Here is a 12,415-nt window from a genome sequence, read left to right as displayed (position 1 = left end):
CTGTTTGCAGATGACACGATCCTCTACATAGAAAACCCTAAAGACTCCACCAGAAAATTACTAGAGCTAATCAGTGAATATAGTACAGTTGCAGGATATAAAATTAACACACATAAATCCCTTGAATTCCTATACACTAACAATGAGAAAACAGAAAGAGAAGTTAAGGAAACAATTCCATTCACCATTGCAACGAAAAGAATTAAATACTTAGGAATATATCTACCTAAAGAAACAAAGACCTATATATAGGAAACTATAAAACACTGGTGAAAGAAATCAAAGAGGACACAAATTAATGGAGAAATATACCATGTTCATGGATTAGAAGAATCAATATAGTGAAAATGAATATACTACCCAAAGCAATCTATACATTCAATGCATTCCCTAACAAGCTACCAACGGTATTTTTTACAGAACTAGAACAAATAATTTTACAATTTGTATGGAAATACAAAAAGCCTTGAATAGCCAAAGCAATCTTGAGAAAGAAGAATGGAACTGGAGGAATCAATCTGCCTGACTTCAGGCTCTATTAAAAAGCCACAGTTATCAAGACAGTATGGTACTGGCACAAAGACAGAAATATAGGTCAATGAAACAAAATAAAAAGCCCAGAGATAAATCCACGCAACTATGAACACCTTGGAGAAGGCAATGGCACCCCACTCCAGTACTCTTGCCTGGCAAATCCCATGGACGGAGGAGCCTGGTAGGCTGCAGTCCATGGGGTGCTAAGAGTCGGACCCAACTGAGCAACTTCACTTTCACTTTTCATTTTCATGCATTGGAGAAGGAAATGGCAACCCACTCCAGTGTTCTTGCCTGGGGGATCCCAGGGACAGGGAAGCCTGGTGGACTGTCGTCTATGGGGTCACAGAGTAGGACACAACTGAAGCGGCTTAGCAGCAGCAGCAGCATGAACACCTTATCTTTGACAAAGGAGGCAAGAATATACAATGGAGAAAAAAATATCTCTTTAACAAGTGGCACTGGGAAAACTGGTCAACCACTTGTAAAAGAATGAAACGAACACTTTCTAACACCACACACAAAAATAAACTCAAAATGGATTAAAGATTTAAACAAAAATCAGAAACTATAAAACTCCTAGAGGAAAACATAGGCAAAGCACTCTCCGACACAAATCACAGCAGGATCCTCTATGACCCACCTCCCAGAATATTGGAAATAAACGCAAAAATATACAAATGGGACATAATTAAAATTAAAAGCTTCTGCACAACAAAGGAAACTATAAACAAGGTGAAAAGACAGCCTTCTGAATGGGAGAAAATAATAGCAAAAGAAGCAACGGACAAATAATTAATCTCAAAAATATACAAGCAACTCCTACGGCTCAATCACAGAAAAATAAATGACCCAATCAAAAAATGGGCCAAAGAACTAAACAGACATTTCTCCAAAGAAGACATACAGATGGCTAACAAACACATGAAAAGATGCTCAACAAAACTCATTATCAGAGAAATGTAAGTCAAAACCACAATGAGGTACCATTTCACGCCAGTCAGAGTGGCTGCGATCCAAAAGTCTACAAGCAATAAATGCTGGAGAGGGTGTGGAGAAAAGGGAACCCTCTTATACTGTTTGTGGGAATGCAAACTAGTACAGCCACTATGGAGAACAGTGTGGAGATTCCTTAAAAAACTGAAAATAGAACTGCCTTATGATCCAGCAATCCCACTGCTGGGCATACACACTGAGGAAACCAGAAGGGAAAGAGACACGTGTACCCCAATGTTCATCGCAGCACTCTTTATAATAGCCAGGACATGGAAGCAACCTAGATGTCCATCAGCAAACAAATGGATAAGAAATCTGTGGTACATATACACGATGGAGTATTACTCAGCCATTAAAAAGAATACATTGGAATCAGTTCTAATGAGGTGGATGAAACTGGAGCCTATTATACAGAGTGAAGTAAGCCAGAAAGAAAAATACCAATACAGTATCCTAATGCATATATATGGAATTTAGAAAGATAGCAATTATGACCCTATATACAAGACAGCAAAAGAGACACAGATGTATAGAATAGTCTTTTGCACTCTTTGGGAGAGAGAGAGGGTGAGATGATTGGGAGAATGGCACTGAAAAATATATATTATCATATGTGAAATGAATCGCCGGTCCAGGTTCGATGCATGAGATGGGGTGCTCGGGGCTGGTGCATTGGGATGACCCTGAGGGATGGGATGGGGAGAGAAATGGGAGGGGTGTTCAGGATGGGGAACACGTGTACACCTGTGGCAAATTCATGTCAGTGTATGGCAAAACCACTACAATATTGTAAAGTAATTAGCCTCCAATTAAAGTAAATAAATTCATAAAAAATAGTTCAAAACAGAAGTAAATTAAAAATAAATCTCCAATGGGTATAAAGAAAGAAAGATCTTACACAATTTTTTCAAAACTCTATTCTACTATTGAAGGTATAATTTAGGTTAGTCATTGTATGTGTGTACACTTAAAAAGGAACTCATAACTAAAACAGCCATTACAATACAGTGTGATACATTCTATAGTTCTGTGACAGAACTAAGTTCAAAAGCCTTTAGATGTATAGAGAAGGATTATTTAATCTGTATTCAATCTTGAAGTATTAGACGAATTTACTATGTGGAGAATAGGACATTTCAGGGAAGAAAAGAACAGGTAAAAACCAAATTAACATATGAAAGAACATATTGATATTATTGGTTAAAATATTTTTCACCCAGTAATCCCACAGAAGCCAATGATACTTATATTGTGATCTCATGAGATAAATAATAATTTCCTGACAAAATTGTGGCTTTCCTGTATGTCTGAAGGAATCTTTCTAGGTATCAACACAGATGATGAACCCTGAAGTCAACTCTAAAAATTTAGTCTATCTTGGAGTCTTATGGAATTAAGCCCTTTCACATTATAATACTATAAATTTAATTTTGTTATTTTCTGAAACAGCTTAGACAGGAGCTGTTGCTATTGCTGTTTAGTCACTAAGTTACGCACAACTCTTTGTGACCCCATGGGCTGTAGCCTGCACAGGATAAGAAAAGAGAAACACAAAGAGATGAATAGATAGATCTCTAAGCAGTCATGGACTTCCCTGGTGGCTCAGACAGTAAAGCGTCTGCCTACAATGCGGGAGACCCGGGTTCAATCCCTGGGTCCGGAAGATCCTCTGGAGAAGGAAATGGCAACCCACTCCAGTACTCTTGGCTGGAAAATCCTATGGATGGAGGAGGGTGGTAGGCCACATTCCATGGGGTCACAAAGAGTCAGACACAACTGAGTGATTCACTTCACTTTAAGCAGTCATGGACATCATGAGAACTCAAGGAATAGGAAAATATTGGCAGTGGGTGGCAGACATTTTGAAACAAGCTTGCCATGCTACTGAATTATTCTTCATACTGGATTTAGTTCTGAACTGTCCCTCTTTTGCAAGCTCTATTTTGTACTCTCCCAAGGGAAATAGATAGCTCAGATGGTAAAGCATCTGCCTGCAATGTGGAAGACCTGGGTTCGATCCCTGGGTCAGGAAGATCCCCTGGAGAAGGAAATGGCAACCCACTTAGTATTCTTGCCTGGAAAATTCCATGGATGGAAGACCCTGGTAGGCTACAGTCCATGGGATCGCAGAGTTGGACACGACTGAGCAACTTCACTGGTTCACAAGGGAAATATTTTACCTTCAAGCACTCTTGTCAGGGAAGAAAGGGGACAAATCTTTGTAGGAGTGGAAATTTTGAAGAAGACTGAAAAAACACAAAGGAATCAGAGAGGTATAAGACAGGAAATATAGAATGAGCATAATAGTGCAAAGGTCAGAGATTCTGGAAATAGGCAGTCAAAGAATCCAATCTACCTACCTGGAGGGATGGAATAGGGAGGGAGATGTGATGGAGGTTCAAGAGGGAGGAGACCTATGTATGCTAATTGCTTATTCATGCTGTGTATCACAAATACCAACACAATATTGTAAAGTAATTATCCTCTGATTAAAAATAAACTTAAAAATAATAAAATAAAATAAAGAGTCCAATCTTATTGGTCATTTTTTAAATTTTATTTTATTTTTATTTATTTATTTTTTTGGTTCTTAAGAACATTTTATTTCATATTTGTTAACATTGTGTCTTTTGTTCTACTTTCTCAAACTTATATTTATAACATTTTTTTAAATTTTATTTTTAAACTTTACATAATTGTATTAGTTTTGCCAAATATCAAAATGAATCCACCACAGGTATACATGTGTTCCCCATCCTGAACCCTCCCTCCCTCCTCCCTCCCATACCCTCCCTCTGGGTCGTCCCAGTGCACTAGCCCCAAGCATCCAGTATCGTGCATCGAACCTGGACTGGCGACTCATTTCATACATGGTATTATACATGTTTCAATGCCATTCTCCCAAATCTCCCCACCCTCTCCCTCTCCCACAGAGTCCATAAGACTGATCTATACATCAGTGTCTCTTTTGCTGTCTCGTACACAGGGTTATTGTTACCATCTTTCTAAATTCCATATATATGCGTTAGTATACTGTATTGGTGTTTTTCTTTCTGGCTTACTTCACTCTGTATAATAGGTTCCAGTTTCATCCATCTCATTAGAACTGATTCAAATGTATTCTTTTGAATGGCTGAGTAATAAATACTCCATTGTGTATATGTACCACAGCTTTCTTATCCATTCATCTGCTGATGGGCATCTAGGTTGCTTCCATGTCCTGGCTATTACAAACAGTGCTGCAATGAACATTGGGGTACACGTGTCTCTTTCCCTTCTGGTTTCCTCAGTGTGTATGCCCAGCAGTGGGGTTGCTGGATCATAAGGCAGTTCTATTTCCAGTTTTTTAAGGAATCTCCACACTGTTCTCCATAGTGGCTGTACTAGTTGGCATTCCCACCAACAGTGTAAGAGGGTTCCCTTTTCTCCACACCCTCTCCAGCATTTATTGCTTGTAGACTTTTGGATCGCAGCCATGCTGACTGGCCTTATTGGTCATTTACAAGCTCTGATTAATACTGGACAAGGTATTTGATTTCTCAGTGTCTTGACTCTAAGAAATAAAGATACTTTCTGATTTGCTGAGAATTTTTGAGAATTCTTTAATTCCTTGCTTTACTTTTATTCATGACTTTAATCATTATTGGCACAGTAAATATTCATCTGAATAATTGCTATCCATCTCTTAAATTCATGTAAGTTGGTACTTTATTTTTTTCTCACTGTTGCATCTCTAATGCCTAAAACAATCTCTGAGTGGGAGATCAGTAATGGTTGCATGAACAAATCAGTTTAATGAATAAATAATGTAAATATATGAGTGCAACACCGGATACAACATAGCCATCTACTAAATGCTAGAGAGATACCAACAGACTGAGGTTCAAACTCTGGCAGCTTTATTGCTGTGTAACCTTGGGCTTCTTTAACTGTAAAATGGGTATGAATAAGAATAATGTTCACCCTTTGATGACTGTCATTAAGGTAAGACAAATAAATAGAATAATGAATGCTAAATCCATGGTAGCTAGTAGAGTATTCAAACTAGGGGCTTGTCCATTAAGATGAATGTTAACTTTCCACAGAGTCAAGTTCTCTCATAAGGAAATAGCCTAGTTTGAAAATGCCCAAATAAGGAGACAAGAAGTCACACTGATATATGGTGTTACCCTGAAGCTAGTATCTATACAGGACAATTAGAAATAAATTCAATTTATAGTTAGAATGCAGCTACAGGAAGCTAACACTGAGATTCAAAGGGTTATGCATTCGTTTTTATTCATAACTATATATGAGGATTCTTATTTTTCCAAGTGTACCTTCTTGAGGGTCTCCCATATATAAAAATAATAATATTGAAAGCAAAGTTATTTTCATAAAACAAGGTGACACACTGCGAGATTACTTTTCATTTCCTATTTCCTAATAAGGTGATATCATAGCATGTTGGCTTTTTGAGACATCTAAAGACAAAAGTTCAATTAGCCTTGGTCTTGAGAAAAGAAGGGAAGGACTTAGCCATTTGCCTAGTTTGGCCCTGCTAATAATCTCCCAAGGCATCTATTTTTCCTAATTGTCTATACTCAACTAGGTGTTCAAAGCAATATTAAAAAAAAATGTGTTTAACCAGTGTCATGCAGGCAGGCAATACATATAAAAGAACCATAGAACAATTTAGAATTGAATAATTTATGTTGAATATTAGCAAAATGTTCAAATTTTTACATGATTGGAGATTCAATTTTATTAATGTAGCAAAATTGCACTACATAAAGTTGTTTTACTTTGTGTTGCTCTTTTACATGTTCTCCAAACATAGTGGGATGAGCTGAAGTATATGCCAAAACTGCATCACTGTTCAACTTCTCTCTCTGCCCAATCCTGCTTCCCTCTCTCCCTCACAGGTTTTGTCCTCAACAACATGTCAAAACAAACTTCTTATTTGCAAATCTCCATTTCTGAATCTATTTCCTGAGGAACCCAATCTAACACCAAAGCTAAGTACAACTTAGTTTCCAGCAGAAACAAAGGAAAATCCTTTTTGGAAAAAAATACATGGACCAATTTAGGTCTATAAGATTAAGATCAAGAAATATTAACTCAGTGCCAAAAAGAAACTCACAAGAAACAAGTCACCATGATTAAGAATAAGAAGAAAGAACAAATCTTAATGTTCAAATTACCAGGAAGAGAATATAAAATAATTTGGAAAGCATCAAAAGACAAGTGACTCATCACACATAATGATACCCCATAAGGCTATCAGTAAATTACTCAGCAAAAAAATTGCAGGCCAGGAGAAAGTGAGATATATAAATACTAATTAAACACACACACACAAAAGAAAACCTGCCAACCAAGAATACCACACCTAGCAAAGCTGTCCTTTATAAATGAAGGAAAGATAGACTTTCTCAAACAAAAGCTAAGAGAGTTCATCATTACTAGATCTGCCTTATAAGAAATGTTAAATAAAGTTCTTCTAGTTGAAAGGATGCTACTTAGCAACATGAAAACATAGGAAAGCTAAAACTCACTGTATGGTAAGTATATAGTCAGATTCAGAATACTCAAACACTGTAATTATGGTGCACAAATAACAATGAATGAAATGCTAAAAAGTAAATAATCAAATAACAGTATGAGAAAGCAAGAAGTGATTATCAATTTGGGAAGATGAAAAGAATGTCATTAAATTTCAAAGTTTAAAATTATTTTAATTCAAAGAGTAGATTTAAGCATCAGATTAATACAACTGAAGGGAGAATTACTGAACTGAAACTTAGCACTAAAGAAATGAACAAAAATGTAGCACCATAGAGAGAGTCAAAGTTTTGAATGATATGAAGTACAGACTAAGAAGATCTAAAGACATCTAATCACAGTCCGAGAAAAGAGATTAGAGTGGTTAGAGGACAGGCAATACTAGAAGATACAGGTTGAGAAGTTTTCAAAGCCACTGAAACACTTAAATCTATAAATATGTAAATCATATTATATTCTATGCAGAATAATTAGAAATTCATACCTAAGCAAATTCTAGCAGAACTGCAGAGTCGTCTAAGAGGATTAAATCAGCCCAAATGAAAAAAAAGATCAGTTAGGAAGGAAAGATGATTAGACTGGCAGAAGTGCTGAGAGAAAAATAACTATTATCCTGGAATTGTGTCCCCAGTAAAACTATCTTTCAAGTGTAAATAAATGCATTGTATGGATCCAATTGAGTAACTTGGTTTTGTCTGTTTAGTCAAAGGACATATCTTGAGAATGTGTAATGCCCTTTGAACCCAAAAATTGAGAATATGAATTTCATTGTAATACAATACATTTAGTTCTTTGATACCTGTGCATTCTGCTACTCTATTTAAATTCTCACAAGTATTTTTACTTTAAGAGGTACTACATTAGGATGTTGTGCTAAGAATTATGCCTTTGGGACAAGTTCTAGGTTTTTTTTGTTTTTGTTTTTTTTTCCCTGTATGCCTAGCTTTCCTAAAACAACCCTCAAGTGTGCCCTACTATATCTAGGCACAGAAATAACCCCTTATCATCTTTGTCCCAATTACATCCATATTAAACAAACCAGAAGCATGTCCTCATCTCTCACTCCTTTATAGCAAGTGATAAATTCTTTTTATAGTCAAGGGACTTGTCCTAATTATTCTTCACTCCTTCTTTCCTCAGTGCTCAGAAATTAGCAGACAAAAATTCAAATAATAGGCCCTTGATCATTTTTAAAACTGAAGAAAAGATAGGAAATTTCTTTAGTAGATTTTTTATTTTTGTTCTATGTATAAGGCCTAAAACAGTTTCATTAGATTGAATGACAGTCTTGTGATAAATTGAGATTTATGGCCTCTAATTATTTAACACACTATTTTCCAATCACAAATATTTTCATAATTAAGCTTCAGAAATAAAATTTAAATTGAAAGAGAATGAATGTAATCATCTGGGTCTAAAATAAGTATTCTCACATATCTCTCAAACTATAATCTTTGTCAATACATGCTTACAATGGTTTATTATATAAAGAAGCCCATGTTTAAATTGATGACAATTGATGGCAGTTGTCCCAGAAGAAATTAAATAATCTAATTTAATTTTTTGGCAATATTCTTCTATTTTCTCATTTAGGTACATTATTATATTAGTCATGGAGAAACAGTGAGTTGTACCAATCTGAAAAAAAAAAAAATGCAAGTTCCCTGTGATCATTAAATATGCTGAACACTTAATTGTAAACCATAAAGAAATTATCAGTTTTTCAGGTATTTTTTGAAATGGCCTTTTCAGATGCCTTTTAGAATGGCTGTCTGAAATATCTTAGATAAAAAACAGGAAGATAGCTGTTCTCTACTGATAATATTCTGGTACTGCATTAAATTCTAAAGACATAGAAATGAATGGTACCCACACTCATCTATTCAAAATTTACCAGGAAAGTCAGAAAAGTAACAAGATCAAGTTGAAGTTTAACTAGAATGAACTTTAAATTATGATTAATCATTTGTTCATTGGTTAGTTTTTCAGTTTTCCAACCCTAGGCACACGTATTTTTGTCCTTAGCATTTACATTCACAGATGGAAATAATAAGCAAATCTAATATAATATTTATTGTAGTCAAATAAAGATTTTTCTCAAAATTCTTGTGCTAATTCAGCAAAGGAGTTTTAACATTTAGATAGTCTGAATGTCATCTATGAATAAATCATAAACTTACAACACTTTCTAATGACTAAGTGCTTTTCATAGTCTCAGTATCTTTTGCAATGGAAACAGGGAACCAGATAATTAAAAGCCTATGCTACCCTAACACCTTTAGTGCCTCCTTAATGTTGAAAAACTCTAATTGACCAAGAATGAACACATTATATATTGTCACTTTGCTCCATTTCATGTAGGGCATAACTGCCATTATGTCAACAAGATACCATTAACCTTCTTCAAGAAGCCAGTACTGCTGTGCAACAGCTGCTTTACAGAGGAAAATAGGTAGTAATCTTGAATCAAAAAAAAAAAAATTGTCACATGAATTTAGAAATAAAACTGCTCTGAATAAGAGGGCATGCCACACCTGCAGTCTGAAAGAGAATAAGTTAAACAAAATAGAGAAGCCTTAAAAGAAAAGAAATTTGAAATTGAAATGTAAAGAATAAATAGTGTCTATGTAGACTGAATCAACTGCTAAATCTCCATGAGAACCCTTTAATTATGTGATATTTGAACAGTTTTTTTGTGTGTGTGTGAGTTTTCATTAGGAGGGGCATGTTGGACAGTTGTTTTTTAAAGATTATTAGCTTTGCCAGTAGCCACTTTTGAGTCACTAAAGAGATTACTGTTAGCTTTAATTATTCTTCAATATTAACAAAAAGCACTAAGGTAGTGCATTTACGGGGTTTCAAGATCATAAAGTTATATTAATATTTACACAATATTTGTCAATACATAATTAACCCCATCCCCAAATGACAGATGGGTTTTTAGGTGAACAGGTGTCTGCTGCTACTGAAAGTATTTTCATCTATTTGCTGATTATAAGCATATTGTAATCAACAGGAAAAATAATTCTTGTTTGTTTGAACCCATGTACCTAGAGCTTTTTTATTAAGTGAGTCATAGTAAAAAAAAAAAATGACTAAAAGATGGCAAATGTAATATCTTCCTTCTATTTTGTCACGTCTCATCACACTTAAAAATATGTACCCAATTTTCCTGATTTCTACAGAACTATGCAAACACTTTGTTTTCCCCCTTTTTCTATCATCCTCATTTAATTTCACAGGTTGTATAACATTGTGAAGGTCAGGAATATTACTTTTATTTCTTCTAGCTACTGCTGAGAAACCAGAGAAAATCATTTATAACTCTTTGTTTTAAAGGGCAGTGGAAGGTTACTGAGACAAATAATCTCATTTTTCTGCTTATTAGTGTGTTTTGTTTTTGTTTAGTCACCAAGTGGAGTCTGACTCTTTTGCGACCTCATGGAGCCTGCCAGGCATCTCTGTGCATGGGATTTTCCAAGCAAGAATACTGGAGTGAGTTGCCATTTCCTTCTCCAAGGGATCTTCCCAACCCAGGGATCAAGTCCATATCTCCAGAACTGCAGATGGATTCTTTACCGCTGAGTTACCAGAGAAGCTCTATTAGTGAGTCGTTGTTCAGTTGCCCAGTTGTGTCTGACTCTGCGACCCCATATACTACAGCACAAGCAGGCATTCCTGTCCTTCACAAGAGTTACCAACCCACATTTGAAGTGGTAGGAATTAAGAAATAGCAGTCCACACTCATACACAAGGGATGTGATACCTTGCCTCACACCTCACTGGCTCCAATTTGAGGGTAAATCAAGAAGCGACACACTATTGATATAGAATGTGGGCCTGCCAATCACAATACTTGATGTTTGGACATCACTTTGCAGTGAAAGATTCATTTCCATTTAAGCCATAATTTCAACTTCAACAACCCAGTAAGGATAATATTAACATCTGGTGCTCCCATTACTACCAAAATATATCTAAAATAGGACAAAATTAACTAAATTACAAAACCTGTTGTTGTGTCTCTTCACATGGAATAAAGCTAGCTAAAGTCAACAGCAAAAGGCTAATAGAATTTTGCCAAGAGAATGCACTGGTCATAGCAAACACACTCTTCCAACAACACAAGAAAAGACTCTACACAAGGACATCACCAGATGGTCAATACCGAAATCAGAATGATTATATTCTTTGCAGCCAAAGATGGAGAAGCTCTATACAGTCAGCAAAAACAAGACTGGAAGCTGACTGTGACTCGGATCATGAACTCCTTATTGCCAAATTCAGACTTAAATTGAAGAAAGTAGGGAAAACCACTAGACCATCCAGTTATTACCTAAATCAAATCCCTTATGATTATACAGTAGAAGTAAGAAATAGATTCAAGGGATTAGAACTGATAACAGAGTGCAGCTAGAATAGAGCTCACTTCAAGAAAATTAGAGATACTAAGGGAATATTTCATGCAAAGTGGGCACAATAAAGGACAGAAATGGTATGGACCTAACAGAAGTAGAAGATATTAATAAAAGGTGGCAAGAATACACAGAAGAACTATACAAAAAACATCTTCATGACCCAGATAATAAACATGGTATGATCACTCACCTAGAGCCAGATATCCTGGAATGCAAAGTCAAGTGGGCCTTAGGAAGTACCACCACAAACAAAGCTAGTGGAGGTGATGAAATTCCAGTTGAGTTATTTCAGGTACTAAAAGATGATGCTGTGAAAGTACTGCATTCAATACACCAGCAAATTTGGAAAATTCAGCAAAGGCCACAGGACTGAAAAGGTCAGTTTTCATTCCAATCCCAAAGAAAGGCAATGCCAAAGAATGCTCAAACCACCACATAATTGCAGTCATCTCACATGTTAGTAAAGAAATGATCAAAGTTCTCCAAGCCAGGCTTCAATAGTATGTGAATCATGAACTTCCATATGTTCAAGCTGCATTTAGAAAAGGCAGAGGAACCAGACATCAAATTGCCAACATCCTTTGGATCATTGAAAAAGCAAAAGAGTTACAGGAAAACATCTACTTCTGTTTTATTGACAATTCCAAAGCCTTTGACTGTGTGAATTGCAACAAAACCTTGGGAAATTCTTAAAGAGATGGGAATACCTGATCTGCCTCCTGAGAAATCTCTATGCAGGTCAAGAAGGAACAGTTAGAACTGGACATGGAACAAAAGACGGGTTCCAAATTGGGAAAGGCTTATGTCAAGGCTGTATATTGTCACCTGCTTATTTAATTTATATGCAGAGTACATCATGAGAAATGCTGGACTGGATAAAGCATAAGCTGGAATCAAGATTGTCAGAAGTAGTATCAATAACC

Source organism: Bos mutus, chromosome 11 (genome assembly GCF_027580195.1).
Source record: "Bos mutus isolate GX-2022 chromosome 11, NWIPB_WYAK_1.1, whole genome shotgun sequence".
In the NCBI taxonomy this organism is placed as follows: domain Eukaryota; kingdom Metazoa; phylum Chordata; class Mammalia; order Artiodactyla; family Bovidae; genus Bos; species Bos mutus.
The sequence above is the reverse complement of the archived record's forward strand: the minus strand, read 5'-3'. Positions refer to the sequence as shown.